This window comes from Callithrix jacchus, chromosome 17 (assembly GCF_049354715.1).
Source record: "Callithrix jacchus isolate 240 chromosome 17, calJac240_pri, whole genome shotgun sequence".
Taxonomy (NCBI): Eukaryota; Metazoa; Chordata; class Mammalia; order Primates; family Cebidae; genus Callithrix; species Callithrix jacchus.
In genome coordinates this window covers 31,979,222-31,995,631 of record NC_133518.1, presented here as the reverse complement: position 1 = coordinate 31,995,631, position 16,410 = coordinate 31,979,222, and the positions used below count along the sequence as shown (strand labels likewise).

Sequence of the window (16,410 nt, the reverse complement as noted above, 5' to 3'; positions counted from 1 at the left end):
ACTTGAGCTGAGATCCAAATCAAGAAAGCAATCCCATTTACAATACCTACAAAATAAAATAAAAATAAAATCCCATTTACAAAAGCTACAAAAAAGATGGAAGATATCTACAAGGAAATCAGTATATCAGAAAGATACCTGCACTTGTATTTTTATTACAGCGTTATTCACAATAGCAAAGATACAGGCTCAACCTAATTGTCCATCAACAGATGATGTAGTATATATTTTCTTTATCATATATTACACACACATACATATATATGTATGTATGTATACATACTTGTATGTCATGTGCATAATTGTGTATGTTGTGTATACATATGGAATAAATTCATAAAAAAGAATAAAATCATGTGATTTGCAGCAGCATGATTGGAACTAGAGAGCATTATCCTTATTGAAACAACTTAAAGTCAAATATTGCATGTTCTCACTTACAGATTGGAGCTACATAATGTGCATACCTAGCTGTAGAGTGTAAAATTATAGTCATTGGAGATTTGAAAGGGTAGAAGGATGGGGGGGGATGAGGGATGAGAAATTACTTAATGGGTATAATGTGCACTATTTAGATTATGGTTATAGAAAAAGCCTAGACTTTATCACTGTGCAATGTGTCTATGTAACAACACTGCATGTGTACCTCTTAAGCTTACACAAAATTTAAAAAGAAAATGTATAAAAATAAAAATAATAAAACATAACCTCTAAAATGCCATATAAAAAAACTTGAAAAAACTCCAAAAAGTGAAAAGGGAATCATCAGAGGATGGTGTAATATACAAGAAACATGAACAGTTGAGATGATCCAGAGAAAGTATAGGAAACTAAAATGTGATAAAGAGAATCTGTTATTTCTTTACCAGAAATAACAGATTTCTGGTAAAGAATAACAGAAGAGGTTTTTCCTTAAGTAAAAAACTTAAAAACATAAAAGTTTTGTCACAATCTGCTTTCCATCCTGAGTGGTCTATAAAGACATCTTCAAGATCATTGTTTTTTTTTTTCCTTAGCTATGTCAGCTAGACTGATGTAACTGTTGACGGTATTCTTTATATCTGTTTGTGATTTCTAGTTTGCATATGATTCTTACAGTTTTCATCATTCTGCTGAAATGATCTATTTGAGTTTGCATGTTGCCCGTCTTTTGCATTAGAGCCATTAACATACTAATTCTAGTTATTTTAAATTCATGTCTGCTATTATTTGAATGTGTCCCACAAAATTCATATGTTGAAGTTTAATTGCCAGTGTGATAGTATTAAGAGGTGGAGCCACTAGAAAGTGATAAAATCCTTAGGGAGCCACCTTTGTGAATGGAATTAATGCCATTATAAAAGAGGCGTTTCACAGTATTGACCTCTGTCCATCCATTTCTTCTGCATATGAGGACACAAAGTATATTCCTTCTAGAGGAAGCAGTGTACAAAGTGCTATCTTGGAAGCAGAACCCTGCCTGCACCTTGATCTTGAAATTCCCAGCCTTGGTAACTGTTAATACATTTATGCTGTTCATAAATAACCCAGTCTAAAGTACTTTGTTATAGCAGCAGGAATAGACTAAGACATCGTCTGCAAGTTCCAATATCTGTGTCATATCTACATGTGGCTTAGAAGCCTGCTTTTTCTCTTCAAAATATTTTCTCCCCCTTTTAACACATCTTATGTTTTCTTTATTTAGAAAACCAAATTGTGTAAGACAGCACATACTCAGGTAAATTAATTTTTATGCTTGGAAATGAGTATTTTCCTTCTGCTAGAGCAATAGTTCTCAAACTGGTATTTGCCTCTAAGGAGATATTTGACAATGATTGAAAACATTTCTGATTGTCCCAATTGGGGGAAGGGTGTTACTGACATCTAGTGGGTAGAAATCAGGGATGCTGCTAAGCATTCTATAATGGGTAGGACAACCCCTACAACAAAGACTTATTCAGCCCCAAATATACAACTGAGGTTGAGGACCCCCCACTTAGAGTAAAAACTGTCATCATATAGACACTAAAAACTGGATTTGGAGGACCACGCCCAGAGCATACAGTGAAATGATATGGAAATTCTGTCAGCTTGGATCCTGATTCCAATATAAATCTATCCCAAATCTAAGTAGCTTGATCAAGGATTTGATCCACATAGGATTTGGTATGACCTGCTTTCTAAATGAAAAAAAACAAAAAACAAAAAACAAAAAAACAATTGGAAATAACTCCCAATCCATCAGTCATAGTGGAAAATAGAGGCCTATGGATATAGGTTAAATATCACTGACATTTAAGCAAATTCCTTTTATTTTATATAAAGAGGGGTACATGTGCAGATTAGTTACATGGGTCTATTGCACCTTAATAGATGATTTTTAAACATACTCTCCCCTCTCCCCCACCCCGCTTCTAGTATTCTGCAGTGTCTATTTTTCCCATGTTTATGTCCATGTGTGTTCAATGTTTAGTGAGAATATGGGATCTTTGGTTTTCTGTTCCTTTGTTAATTCACCTAGGATTATGGCCTCCAGCTCCATCCTTGTTGCTGCAAAGGTCATTATTATTATTTTTTAATGATGATGTAGTATTCCATTGTGTATATGTACCACATTTTCTTTAGCCAGTTCATTATTAATGGGCACCAAGGTTGATTCCATGTCTTTGCTATTATGATACCTACGATCATAAATATACCTACTCTGAAGATTTACTTTAAATGTGTGACTTCTTTTGAAGTTTATATTTGCAATTTCCTAGTTCTTTTAGACACAGACTCCTTTAGAGAATACACAAAGCCATCTAAGACATACCTGTCCCTCAAGAAAAAAATGATTTTCACACAGTTTTTGAAAATTAAGATTCTGAACTGCCAGATATTGGCAAATAACATCTGACTAATCTTTCTTTTCCTTTTTGTTTTGTTTTTTGCCTCCTGACAGGAGGCTTTAATGTTTGGCTTCCATTTATATTCTCTCCTCACCTCTTAAGTGGCATCCTTACTTACAGTGTCTATGTGACGTGACTTGAACCTTGGCCCTTCCCCTGCCAAAGAATCAGCATTTCCATGAAGTATCACTAGGGAAAAAAAAGCAGAACAATCAACTCTTGTAGTTTGGACTGTTGCTAGAGTCTTCTCTTCCTTGTGCTAATCTAGTGAACAGCATCTTCATTTTGATGGCCTTATTTGTGGACCCAGATGATATTCCTAATGGTGCCTATGTAGAAAGGAAAGGAAAGAAATTAATTTAATAAGCATCTGCTCTGTGTCTGTCTCTGTGCTAGACATCATATATAGGCATACCTCATTTTATTCTGCTTTACTTCATTGTGCTTTGCAGATATTGTAATTTTTACAAATTGAAGTCTGTAGCAACCCTGCATCATGTAAGTTTATCAGTGCTATTTTTTCAATAGCATGTGTTCACTTCATGTCCCCATGTCACATTTTTATGATTTTCAAAATATTCTAAGCTTTTCATTAATATTATGTGTTATGGTGGCCTGTTATCAGTATTTTTTCTCTTATTTATATGTAATAATTTATATATTTATAATGATATATGCGAGTGCTTTTTACATGCAAAGAATGTATAGTGATCAAGTCAGGGTAATTGGGGTATTCATCACCTTGAGTGTTTGTCATTTTTATGTGTTAGTATTATCTTAAGACTTCTCTTCTGCTTTAACATACATAATATTGTTGCTGAGTGTAGTCATTCTAGAGTATAATCAGAAATTAAAACTTATTTCTTGTGTCTATATGTATATTTGTACCATAACGAACTTCTCTTCCTCCCCTCACCTATCCGTCTCAGTCTCTGGCATCTATTGTTCTATTGTCTATAATCCATGAGATGGAAGAACATGTTATATTTGTCTTTATGTTCCTTTGTGAGATTGCAGGGTTATACTGTAGTTCTATTTTTAGTTTTATTTGAGAAATCTCCATATGTTTTTCATAGAAGTTGTATTAATTTACATTCCCACCAACAGTGTATGAATTCTCTTTTCTACACGTCCTTGCCAGCATGTTATTTTTTGTCTTTTTAACAGTAGCCATTCTAACTGGCGTGAGATATCTCATTGTGGTTTTGATTAGTATTTCTTTGATTACTAGTGGTTGGATTAGTTCGTTTTCACTCTGCTGATAAAGACATACCAGAGGTTGGGCAAATTACAAAAAAATAAAAAAAATTAAAAAAAACGTTTAATGGACTTACAGTTTCACATGGATTGGGAGGCCTTGTAATCATGGTAGAAGGCAAGGAGAGCAAGTCACATCTTATGTGGATGGCAGCGGACAAAGAGAGAGCTTGCACAAGGAAACTCCCCCTTATGATACTGTCAGATGTTCTAAGACATTCACTAGCAACATGGAAAAGACCTGCCTCAGTGATTCAGTTACATCCCACTGGGTCCCTCATATAACAACACGTGGAAATTCAAGATGAGATTTGGGTGGTCACCCAGCCAAAATATATCAGTAATGTTAAGTAAGCTTTTATAGATATAAAATATAAAATTGTTGTATTATATCTATATATATACTGTATAAATTTATGTATATATAAAAGAAGATATATCTTCTTTTGAGAAATATCTATTTATAGTCTTTGCCCATTTTTAGAGGAATGTTTTTTTCTATTGAGATGTTTGAGTTCCTTGTATATTTTAGATGTTAGTTCCTTGTCAGATAATTAATTCACAAATATTTTCTTCCATTCAAGAAGCTGTCTCTTCACTCTGTTGACTGCTTCTTTTGCTATGCAGAAGTTTTTTAGTTTAAAATCATCCCATTTGTCTATTTTTATTTTTTGTTTCCTGTACTTTTGAGATCTGAGTCATAAAATATTTGCCTAGACAAATGTTCTAAAGATTTCCCTATATTTTATTCTAGTAGTTTTGTAGTTTGGGATCTTATGTTTAAGTCCTTATTTTGAGCAGTCTTTTGCATATGGTGAGAGATTAGGGTTAAGTTTTCTGCATATGGTTATTCAGTTTTTCCTGCACTATTTATTGAAGAATGTATACTATACCCAGTTGTGTGTTCTTGTTGGCTTTGTTTAAGATCAGTTGGCTGTAAATATTTGGATTTATTTCTGAGTTCTTTATCCTGTTCTAGGTCTAGATCTATTGTTACACTAATACCATGTTGTTTTGATTACTATAACCATGTAATCAATTTTGAAGCTAGGTAGAATGATGCTTTCAACTTTGTTATTTTTGCTCAGGATTGCTTTGGCTATTTGAGCTCTTTTTTGATCAATGCAAACTTTAGAATTTTTTTCTGTTTTTGTGAAAAATTACGGTATTTTGATAGGGATTGCATTGAGTCTTCAATTGCTTTGAGCGGTATGTTCAATGAAATCCCATCCCATGAGCATGGAATGTCTTTTCATTTGTTTGTGTCCTCTTCAACTTATTTCACCAGTATTTATAGTCTTTCTTGTAGAAATATTTTACCTTCTTGGTTAAATTAATTTGTAGGTATTTTTATAGCTATTGTAGATGGGTTTTCTCCTTGATTCTTTTGGCTATTTTATTATTGGTGTATAGAAACAATACTAATTTTTGTATGTTGATTTTGTATCTTACACATTTGCTGAATTTATTAGTTCTAAGAGTTTTTTTTTTTTTAGTGGAGTCTTTTTTTCTCTCTCTCTCTCTCTAGGTATAAGATCATATTATCTGCAGAGAAGAACAATTTGACTTCCTCTTTTCTAATTTGGATTTTTATTTGTTTTTCTTGCCTAATTGCTCTGACTTGAACTTCTAGTACTATGTTGAATAGGAGTGGTTAAAATTAGCATGCTTGTCTTGTTCCAGTTCTTAGAGGAAAGGCTTTCAACTTTTACCCATTCAGTATGTTAGCTGAAGGTTTGTCACATATGGCCTTATTTATTTTAAGGTATGATCTTTTGCTTAGTTTGTTGAGAGTTTTTATTATGAATGGGTATTGAATTTTGTCAAATGTTTTTTATGCATCTATAGAGATGATTATATTATTTCTGTCCTTTATTCTGTTGATGTAATGTATCATGCTTATTAATTTGTATATGTTAAATGATTCTTCCATCCCTGTTATAAAAGCCTCTTGATCATGGTATATATCTTTTTGACATGCTGTGTTGGATTTGGTTTGCTAGTATTTTTGTTGAGAGATTTTGCATCTTTGTTCATTAGCATATTTGCCTGTATTTTTATTATTGTTGTGTCCTTGTCTGGTTTGATATCAGGGTAAAGCTGACTTTATGGAATAGGTTAGGAAAATTTTCTTCCTTTTTCATTTTTAGGGGGATAGTTTGAGGATAATTGGTATTAGTTATTTAAACATTTGGCAGAATTCTGCCGAGAATCTATTCAGCCCTGAGCTTTCCTCTTTTTTTGTCAGTGATTTAATCTTTTCTTTTCTTTTTTTTTGAGACGGAGTTTCGCTCTTGCTACCCAGGCTGGAGTGCAATGGCGCGATCTCGGTTCACCGCAATCTCCGCCTCCTGGGTTCAGGCAATTCTCCTGCCTCAGCCTCCCGAGCAGCTGGGATTACAGGCACGCACCACCGTGCCCAGCTAATTTTTTGTAATTTTAGTAGAGACGGGGTTTCACCATGTTGACCAAGATGGTCTCGATCTGTTGACTTCGTGATCCACCCGCCTCGGCCTCCCAAAGTGCTGGGATTACAGGCTTGAGCCACCGCACCCGGCCCTTTTCTTTTTTATTGTACTTTAGATACCTTTTTATTGTAATTTTTGTACATGTGCAGATCATGCAGGATTGTTGCAGAGGTACATACATGGCAAGGTGATTTGCTGCCTTCATCCCCCACCACCTACATCTGGTATTTCTCCCCACATTATTCCTCACCACCCTCTATTCCTCACCATCCTCCTGTCCCTCTCCTAGAACGCCCAACTGACTGCAGTGTGTGATGCTCCCCTCCCTGTGTCCACATGTTCTTATTGTTCATCACCCGCCTATGAGTGAGAACATGCGGTGTTTGATTTTCTGTTCTTGTGTCAGTTTGCTGAGCATGATGGTTTCCAGTAAAAGAATTGCTCTCGTGTTCAGATTTAACATAGGAAGAGTGTACAAATTCACTTGCACTTCTGTTTAATGCTCTGAAATTTTATGTTGGATTAACCTATGGTCATTCCTCCTTGAAAGTTGTCAATGCCAGTATAGAAGCCATGAATAGAATAAAATTGGCTCCTACAATTCAACATAAAAATAAACCAATACTCCAATTTAAAAAATGGGCAAATGATTTGAGTAGACATTTCTCTAAAGATTATAAATTTCTTTAAAGACATTTCTCAAAAAAATATATATATATAAAGTCACATATATATATATATATATGTATGACTAACAAACATATCAAAAGATACTCTGCCGGGTGCAGTGGCCCAGCACTTTGGGAGGCTGAGGCAGGCAGATCGCGAGGTCAGGAGTTCGAGACCAGCCTGACCAACATGGTGAAACCTTGTCTCTACTAAAAATACAAAAATTAGCGAGGTGTGGTGGCACGTGCCTGTAATTTCAGCTACTCAGGAAGTTGAGACAGGAGAATCGCTTGAACATGGCAGGCAGAAGTTGCAGTGAGCCGAGATCATATCACTACACTCCAGCCTGGGTGACAGAGTGAGACTCCATCTCTTTTCTTATGCTTCGAGACTCCATCTCAAAAAGAAAAAGAAAAAAAAGATACTCAATGTCATCAATAATTAGGAAAATCCAAATTTAAATACCAATGAAGTATTAACTCACATCCATGAGAATGGCTATTAAAAACAACAAGAACAACAACAAAATAAAAACAGGAAAAGATGTGTTGCTGAGGATGTGGAGAAATAGAAACCTTTGTGCACCGTTGGTGGGGATGTAAAATAGTGTAGCTGCCATGAAAACTAGTATGTGGCCCCCCAAAACTTAAAAAATACAGTTATCATATAATCTAGCAATTTCATTTCTGGGTATGTACCCCAAAAGTTGAAAGCAAGGTTTCAAAGAGATATATGTACACCCACATTTATAGTAGCATTATTCACGATAGCCAAAATATAAACACTACCTAAATTTGTAAAGATATATGAATGGATAAACAAATGTGGCATATGCATAAAATAGAATATTATTCGGCCTCAAAAAAAAGAACGTTTTGACACATGCTGCAGCATAGATGAATCTTGAGGACAGTATGCTAAGTGAGATATGCCAGTTACAAAAAGAAAATTCTATGTTATTCCACTTATATGAAGTGTCTAGAGTGGTCGAATTTGTAGCAACAGAGGGTAGAATGGTGATTATCAGGGGCTTGGAGGAAGGAGAGAAATAGGGAGTTGTTGTACTGAATTTTTGCAAAACAAGATGAAGAAGTTCTGGAGATTGGTTGCATAATAATGTAAATATACATAATACTACTGAACTTGGAAAGAATTAAAGTGGTGTTGTCTTTATAGAACAATTTTTAAAAAGGGAGAAATTTGGTTATGCAGTCTTCTTTATATATGTAAATATAAGAAATAATATAAATATAAGAAATATAAATATATAGATATATAATAAAATGTAAAAAATAGAATAATATTAAAATATAATAATTATATTTAAAACTCTATAGTCAGCCATGTATGATGATAGAGGCAACTTTCTGCATAATGGCAAGGAAATGCACCATAGCCTCCTATGGGTCCTCTACATTCTGAGATTGAGCAAAATACTTAACTATCTCTATTAATCAAGTTATCCATTATAATTTAACTGATGACTTTCTGTACTCTTATTTTTATTATTTATTTAAACCAAATACCATTTTCAAATTAATTTTTGTAGGTACATAGTAGGTGTATATATTTATGGGGTACATGAGATGTTTTGTTACAGGCATGCAATGTGAAATAAGCACATCATAAAGAATGGCGTATTCATGCCCTCAAACATTTATCCATTGAATTTCAAACAATCCAGTTACACTCTTTAAGTTATTTAAAAATGTAGTGATTATTGATTGTAGTCACCCTATTGTGCTACAAAATAGTAGGTCTCATTCATTCTTTCTATTTTCTGTACACATTAACCATCCCATCCTCTTCCTCAGGTCCCCACCATCCTTCCCACTTTCTGTTAACCATCCTTCTTCTCTCTATGTCCATGAGTTCAATTGTTTTGATTTTTAGATCCTGCAAATAAGTGAGAACATATGATGCTTGTCTTTCTGTGCCTGGCTTATTTCACTTAACATAATGACTTCCATTTCCATCTATGTTGTTGCAAATGACTGGACCTCATTTTTTTTATGGCTGAATAGTACTCTATTGTATACATGTATTACATTTTCTTTATCCACTCATCTGTTAGTGGACATTTAGGTTGCTTCCAAATCTTAGCTATTGTAAAAAATACTGCAACAAACATAGTAGTGCAGATTATCTCTCTGATATACTGATTTCCTTTGTTTTGAGTATGTACCAGCAGCGGGATTGCTGGATCATATGGTAGCTCAATTTTTACTTTTTTGAGGACCCTCCAAACTGTTCTCCATGGTGGTTGTACTAATTTACATTTTGATCAGCAGTGTATATGGGTTCTTTTATGTCCACATCCTTGCCAGCATTAGTTCCTGCCAGTCTTTAGGATATAAGCCATTTTAACTCGGGTAAGATGATATCTCATTGTAGTTTTGATTTGCATTTCTCTGATAATCAGGGATGTTGAGCACATTTTCATATGCCTCTGCCTTTTGTATCTTCTTTTGAGAGGTGTCTATTCAGATACTTTTCCCATTTTTTGATTGGAATATTAGATTTTTTTCCTATGGAGTTGTTTGAGCTTTTTATATATTTTGGTTATTCCTCCCTTGTCAGATAGGTAGCTTGCAAATATTTTCTCCCATTGTGTGGACTGTCTCTTCACTTTGTTGTTTCCTTTGCTGTGCAGAAGCTTTTAAACTTGTTGCATCCCATTTGTCCATGTTTGCCTGTGCTTGTAGGGTATTGCTCAATAGATTTTTGCCCAGACCAGTGTCCTGGAGATTTTCCCTAATGTTTTCTTGTAGTAGCTATATTGTTTGAGGTCTTAGATTTAAATATTTAATCCATTTTGATTTAATTTTTCTATATAGCAAGATATAGGGGTCTCATTTCATTCTTCTGCATAAAGATACCCAGTTTTCCTCACATCATCTACTGAAGAGATTGTCTTTTCCCGTGTGTATGTTCTTGGCACCTTTGTTGAAAATGGATTCACTGTAGCTCTGTAGATATGTTTCTGGGTTCTTGATTCTCTATTCTGTTTCATTGGTCTGTGTCTCTTTGGACAATATCATACTATAGCTGATACTACAGCTCTGTATTATAATTTGAAATCAGATAATGTGATTCCTCCAGTTTTTTTCTTTTTGCTCAGAATAGCTTTGGCTATTCTGGGTCTTTTGTAGTTTCATGTAAATTAGGATTTTGTTTCTATTTCTGTGAAGAATGTCATTGGTATTTTGACAGATTGCAATGAAACTGTAGATTGCTTTGAGTAATATAGACATTTTATCAATGTTGATTATTTCAATCCATGAACGTTGAATGTTTTTCCATTTTTTGGTTTTCTCTTCAATTTCTTTAACCAGTGTTTTATAGTTTCCATCATAGAGATAGTTCACTCCTTTGGTTAATTGCTAGGTATTTTATTTGTGGTTATTGTAAATTGAATTACTTTCTTGATTTGTTTTTTACATTGGTCACTGTTGAACATAGAGAAATGTGATTTTTTTCTTTTTTTCTTTTTTTTTTGAGATGGAGTCTTGTACTGCCACCTGGGCAGTGGTGCCATCTTAGCTCACTGCAACCTCCACCTCCCAGGTTCAAGCGATTCTCCTTGCCTCAGCCTCCCAAGTAGCTGGGATTACAGGTGCCCATCACCACGTCCAGCTAGTTTTTTTTTTTTTTTTTTTGTATTATTAGAGACAGGGTTTCACCATATTGGCCAGGCTGGTCTCGAACTCTTGACCTTGTGATCTGCCCACCTTGGCCTCTCAAAGTCCTAGGATTACAGGGGTAAGCCACTGTGCCCGGTCTGCTACTGATTTTTTATGTTGATTTTGTATCCTACAAATTTGCTGAAGTTGAATTTTTCATCAGTTCTAATAGTTTTCTGGTGGAGTCCTCAGGTTTTTCCAAATATAAGATTACATAATCTGCAAACAGGGATAATTCAACTTCTTCCTTTTCAACTTATATGCCCTTTATATCCTTCTCTTGTCTGATTGCTCTAGCTAGGGTAAGAAGTGGCCTTTGAGATGGACCTTCAAGCATATTTTGGAAGTCTCTGAAGGAATAAAAAGATTGTATTAATCTCTTTATTCATTCTGAGATTGAGCAGAATACTTAACTGTGTCTATTAATCAAGTTATCCATTATAATTTAACTAGTGACTTTCTGTACTCTTATTTCTAAAAAGATGTTTATTAGCTTTCATTTTCATATTTGTCTAAAGCTTCAATTTTCATCCATATTAACAAGTGAATTGTAGCTCATTAGCATAGGGAATATTAACATAGTAGGAAATAATAAGTCCTTGAAATCAAACAGACTGGATTAAATCTCTGCTACTCTCTAGCTTTGCAATTTGAGTAAACCATTTTTCTAAGACTGTTACCTCAGGTATAAAATAGAGTTGATATTATGATCTGATGGGGCTGTTGTGATGCTCTGAGACACCATCTGTCAAGGTTTTATTGGCCCAGGCCTTGGAACATAGTATGTACTTGATAAATGATTATTACTATTAATATTAGATATATCAAGGTGCCTGTGCTCATGACAAATAATTATCTAGATTCCTAATTTAAGAGAGATATAGAAATGTTATAAACAGATTAGGAGATATGTAATAACTAAAATTTGGAAAATAAATAAAGCATAGAGGCTATTTAAAAGCCCATTTATTTGGCAAGAAAAATTAGAATCATTATTACAACAAAAAGCTTATTCCACAAGAAATACAACCTTTCACTGAAATATTTATTATACATGAAGGTGAGTGCCAATATGTTCTTTTTTTAAGAATAAGACTAGTTATTTATCTATTTTGATTATGTAAGACAAGTCTTCCTAGAAGCAAAGACAGGATAAATGACCGCTTATAGATTTTTCTAATTCTGTGTTTCTATAACTATAAAAAAAGTACTGCCAAAATGTAGTCAGTAGTAACTCTAAATTCATGAATCTTTTAAATATAGGTAAGTTTTTAGGCAATGATATAGACATGGTAGAAAGCCTGAGGCCCTATGTACTGAAGAGAAAATTGTGTCCCATGAATTTTTAATAAACTAAACAGTGCTATTTCCATGAAAAAAATGTGGTATGCTAAATAAGAGTGACAGGATCCCAAGGGGAAGGGCCGAAAAAAGACAGTTTGGCACTTTCACTTTTCAATGGACTGAAGGAAAAAAATGTAGGAGTTTATAGTAAGAGTAGAAGATTTTATTATATCAAAACTAGGGAAGCTTCTGATTTGAGTTTCTTGCATAAATTTACATCATAATTTGAAAGTCCTATCTGCAAATATTTAAAAGGAGATTAATTAATATAAATTTTTGCTGTTGTACTTAATTCCAATATTCAGGTATGATATACAAAATATAGATTATATTCTGTCACATATCAAACATGTTACATTGTCTGGGTCTCAATTTCTCCAACTCCAAAATGAAATGGTTGACATAAAGAATTCTTAAGTCTTTTGAAAAGTTTTATGGGTTTTGGATACAGGCACCTCTAATACAGCTTTAACGGAATAGAATTGCCAATGAAAATTTATTATGAAGAATAACCAGTATATGTTCTCAGGTCATCCTTTGCAAAATACATTCTTGAGACATTTCAAAATCCTGGTACTGTAAAGGAAAGTGAGAACTCGTCCATGGAAATAGGAAGTACTTAGATTTCAGTTGTGTGCTAGAGCCAGTCAGTTCTGTGCATCTCTTCCAACTCTGTGTTTGATACTTCATGTTTAACAATGTAAAAGAGTAATGTTCTCCCTTACTTCATTTTTTTAGAATGTATATGACTATTAATAAAAAATTATACCATTATACTGTGGGATTTGCAACCTACATTGCTAATATGTAGTGTAAAGTTATATACTGAGCATAGCTTTACACTATGTAAAGCATTTAAAGCATGCTGAAGAGGGTCTAAGTCAAATTATGTAGTATTGCTGGGTTGAATGGTAGATTTGTTTTAAGTTCTTTGGAAAATCTCCAGTCTGCTTTCCACAGTGGTTGAACTAATTTACATTTCCACCAGCAGTGTATAAGCATTCCCTTTCCTCTGTAGCCTCACCAACATTTGTTATTTTCCAAATTTCAAATAGCAGTTCTTAATGGTGTGAGATAATATCTCATTGTAGTTTTCATTTGCATTTCTCCAATAATTGGTGATATTGAGCATTTTTCCATATGCTTGTTGGTCATGCATATGTCGTCTTTTGAGAATTGTCTATCCATGTCCTTTGTCCATTTTAAATGTTTTTTTTCTTGTTGAATTGTTTAAATGCATTAAAAGATTCTGAATATTAGATCCTTGTCAAATGCCTGGTTTGGGAATATTTTCTCCCATTCGGTAGGGTCTGTTTACTTTGTTTATAGTTTATTTTGCTGCACAGAAGCTCTTTAGTTTAATTTGGTCTCACTCACATATTTTTGTTTTTGTTGCAATTGCTTTTGGAGATTTTGTTATGAAACTATTGCCAAAACCTGTGATCAGAATGGTATTTTTTTTTAGTTTTTTTTTTCTGGGGTTTCTATAGTTTTTAGGTCGCACATTTAAGTCTTTAATCCCTTTTGAGTTAGTTTTTGTATATAGTGAAATGAAGGTGTCCAGTTTCAATCTTTGGCATATAGCTAGCCGCTTACCCGAACACCATTTATTGAATAGGGAGGCCTTTTTCCATTGCTTATTATTGTTGACTTAGTCAAAGACTACATAGTTATAGGTGTGTGGCTTTATTTCTGGGTTGTCTAACATGTTACATTGGTCTATGTGTATGTTTTTGTACCATTATCATGACGTTTTGGTTACTGTAGCCTTGTTGCAAAGTTTAGAGTCAGATAATGTAATGCCTCGAGCTTTGTTCTTTTTGCTTACTTATAATTGCTTTGCCCATTTGGGATTTTTTTTTTGTTCCATATAAATTTTAAAATGTTTTTCTTTTTTCTATCTCTGTGAAGAATGACATCGGTAGTTTGGAAGGAATAACATTGAATCTGTAAATTGCTTTGGATAGTATGACCATTTTCACAATATTGATTATTTCTGTCCATGAGCATGGAATGTTTTTCCATTTGTTTGCATTGCCTCTGATTTCTTTCAGCAGTGTTTTATAATTTTAATGGTAGAGATCTTTCACCTCCCTGGTTAGCTTTATTCCTAGGTATTTTATTCTTACTGTGGCTATTGTAAATGGGATTACATTACCAATTTGCCTCTCAGCTTGGATATTATTGGTATATAAAAATATTACTAATTTTTTTATGTTGATGTTGTATTCTAGGACTTTACTGAAGTTGTTTATCAGTTCTAGGAGCATTTGGCAAGAAATGATAGAGTTATCTAGGTACAGAATTATATCATTGTGAACAGTGACAGTTTGACTATTTGACTTCCTCTTTACCAATTTGGATGCCCTTTATTTTCTTCTCTTGCCTAATTGCTCAGGCTAGGATTTTCAAGTACCATGTTGAATAGGAGTGGTGAGAGTGAGCAACCTTGTCTTGTTTAGTTCTCAAGGGAAATGTGTCCAGCTTTTGCCCATTCAGTATGGTGTCAGCTGTAGGTTTGTCATAGATGGTTTTCATTATTTTGACATATGTTCCTTCGATTCCTAGATTGCTGAGGGTTTTTAATATGAAGGAATGTTGAATTTTATCAAAATGTTTTCTGCAGTTAATGAAATTATCATGTAGTTTTAGCTTTTAGTTCTGTTTTATATACTGAATCACATTTATTGATTTGCATATGTTGAACCAACCTTGGCATCCCAGGAATAAAGCTACTTAATTGTGATAGATTAGCCTTTTATGTGCTACTGGATTCAATTTGCTAGTATTTTGCTGAGAATTTTTGCATCTATGTTCATTAGGGAAGTGTTTTTCGCCCCCCCCCCCATTGTGTGTCTGACAGGTTTTGGTGTAAGAATGATGCTGGCCTCATGGAATGAGTGAAGGAAGGGTTCTTCCTTCTCAATTTTGGGAATAATTTAGTAGGATTGGTACCAACTCTTCCTTACATCTGATAGACTTTGACTGTGAACATGTATGGTCCAGGGCTTTTTATGGTTGCTTGGGCGGTGTTTTTTTTTCAATTACTGATTTATTTTCAGAACACATTATTGGTCTGTTCAGGATTTCAATTTCTTTATGGTTCAATCTTTGAAGGCTTTGTGTCTCCAGGAATTTATCCATTTCTTACAGGTTTTCTAGTTTGTGTGCATAGAGGTGATTGTAATAGTCTTAAAGTTTTTTGTGTTTATTTAGGGTCATAGTAATATTTTCTGCCTCAAGGATTTGTCTAATGCTGTCAGTGGGGTGTTGAAGTCTCCTACTATTATTGTGTGGGTACCTAAGTCTCTTTGTAGGTCTCTAACAATTTATTTTCTAAATCTTGATGTGCCAGCATTGTGTGTGTGTGTGTGTGTGTATATATATACACACACACACGTACACACAAGATATACACATACACACACATATATATGATAGTCAAGTATTCCTGTTGAATTGAACCCTTTATCGTTATGTAATGCCCTTCCTTTCCTTTTGATTGTTGTTTGTTTAAAGTTTATTTTGTCTGAAATAAGAGCAACTCCTATTCTTTGTTTTTCATCTCCACTGATCTTTCTCCATCCTTTTACTTTGAGCCTGTGTGTGTCACTGCACATGAGATGGGTCTCTTGAAGATGGCATATAGTTGGGTCTTGCTTCTTTATCCAACTTGCCATGCTGTGCCTTTTAAGTGGGGAATTTATACAATTTATGTTCAAGGTTAATATTGATATGTGAGGAGTTGAGCCTATGATCCTGTTATCTGGTTGTTATATAGATTTGAGTTTATGTTTGCTTTATAGTGTCAGTAGGCTATGTACTTAAGTATTTTTGTGTTGGCAGATAATGGCCTTTGTTTCCATGTTTATCACCCCCTTAAGGACCTCTTGTAAAGCAAGTCTGGTGATAACAAATTCTCTTAGCATTGTTTGAAAATTATCTTATTTCTTCTTCACATATTAAACTTAGTTTTGCTGGATATAAATTTTTAGTTGAAATGTCTTTAAGAATGCCAAAGATAGGCCCCTCATCTCTTCTGGCTCATAAGATTTCTGCTGAGAGGTCTACTGTTAGCCTGATGGGGTTCCCTTTGTATGTGACCTGCCCCTTGTGTTT

The 16,410-nt window shown here is 34.1% G+C and overlaps 2 long non-coding RNA genes across 2 annotated transcripts in view; one reads left to right on the top strand and one right to left on the bottom strand.

Annotated features, from left to right (window-relative positions):
* LOC144580017 (uncharacterized) overlaps positions 1–4,437 on the bottom strand; it is a 46,411-nt gene extending 41,974 nt beyond the window's left edge. The window contains exon 1 of the long non-coding RNA XR_013528885.1: positions 2,989–4,437. This is a non-coding gene — a long non-coding RNA (uncharacterized LOC144580017). The remainder of the gene's footprint in view (positions 1–2,988) is intronic.
* The window catches only part of LOC118148910 (uncharacterized), a 186,013-nt gene that overhangs the window by 63,443 nt on the left and 106,160 nt on the right, over positions 1–16,410 (top strand). The gene's annotated exons all lie outside the window — the stretch shown is intronic.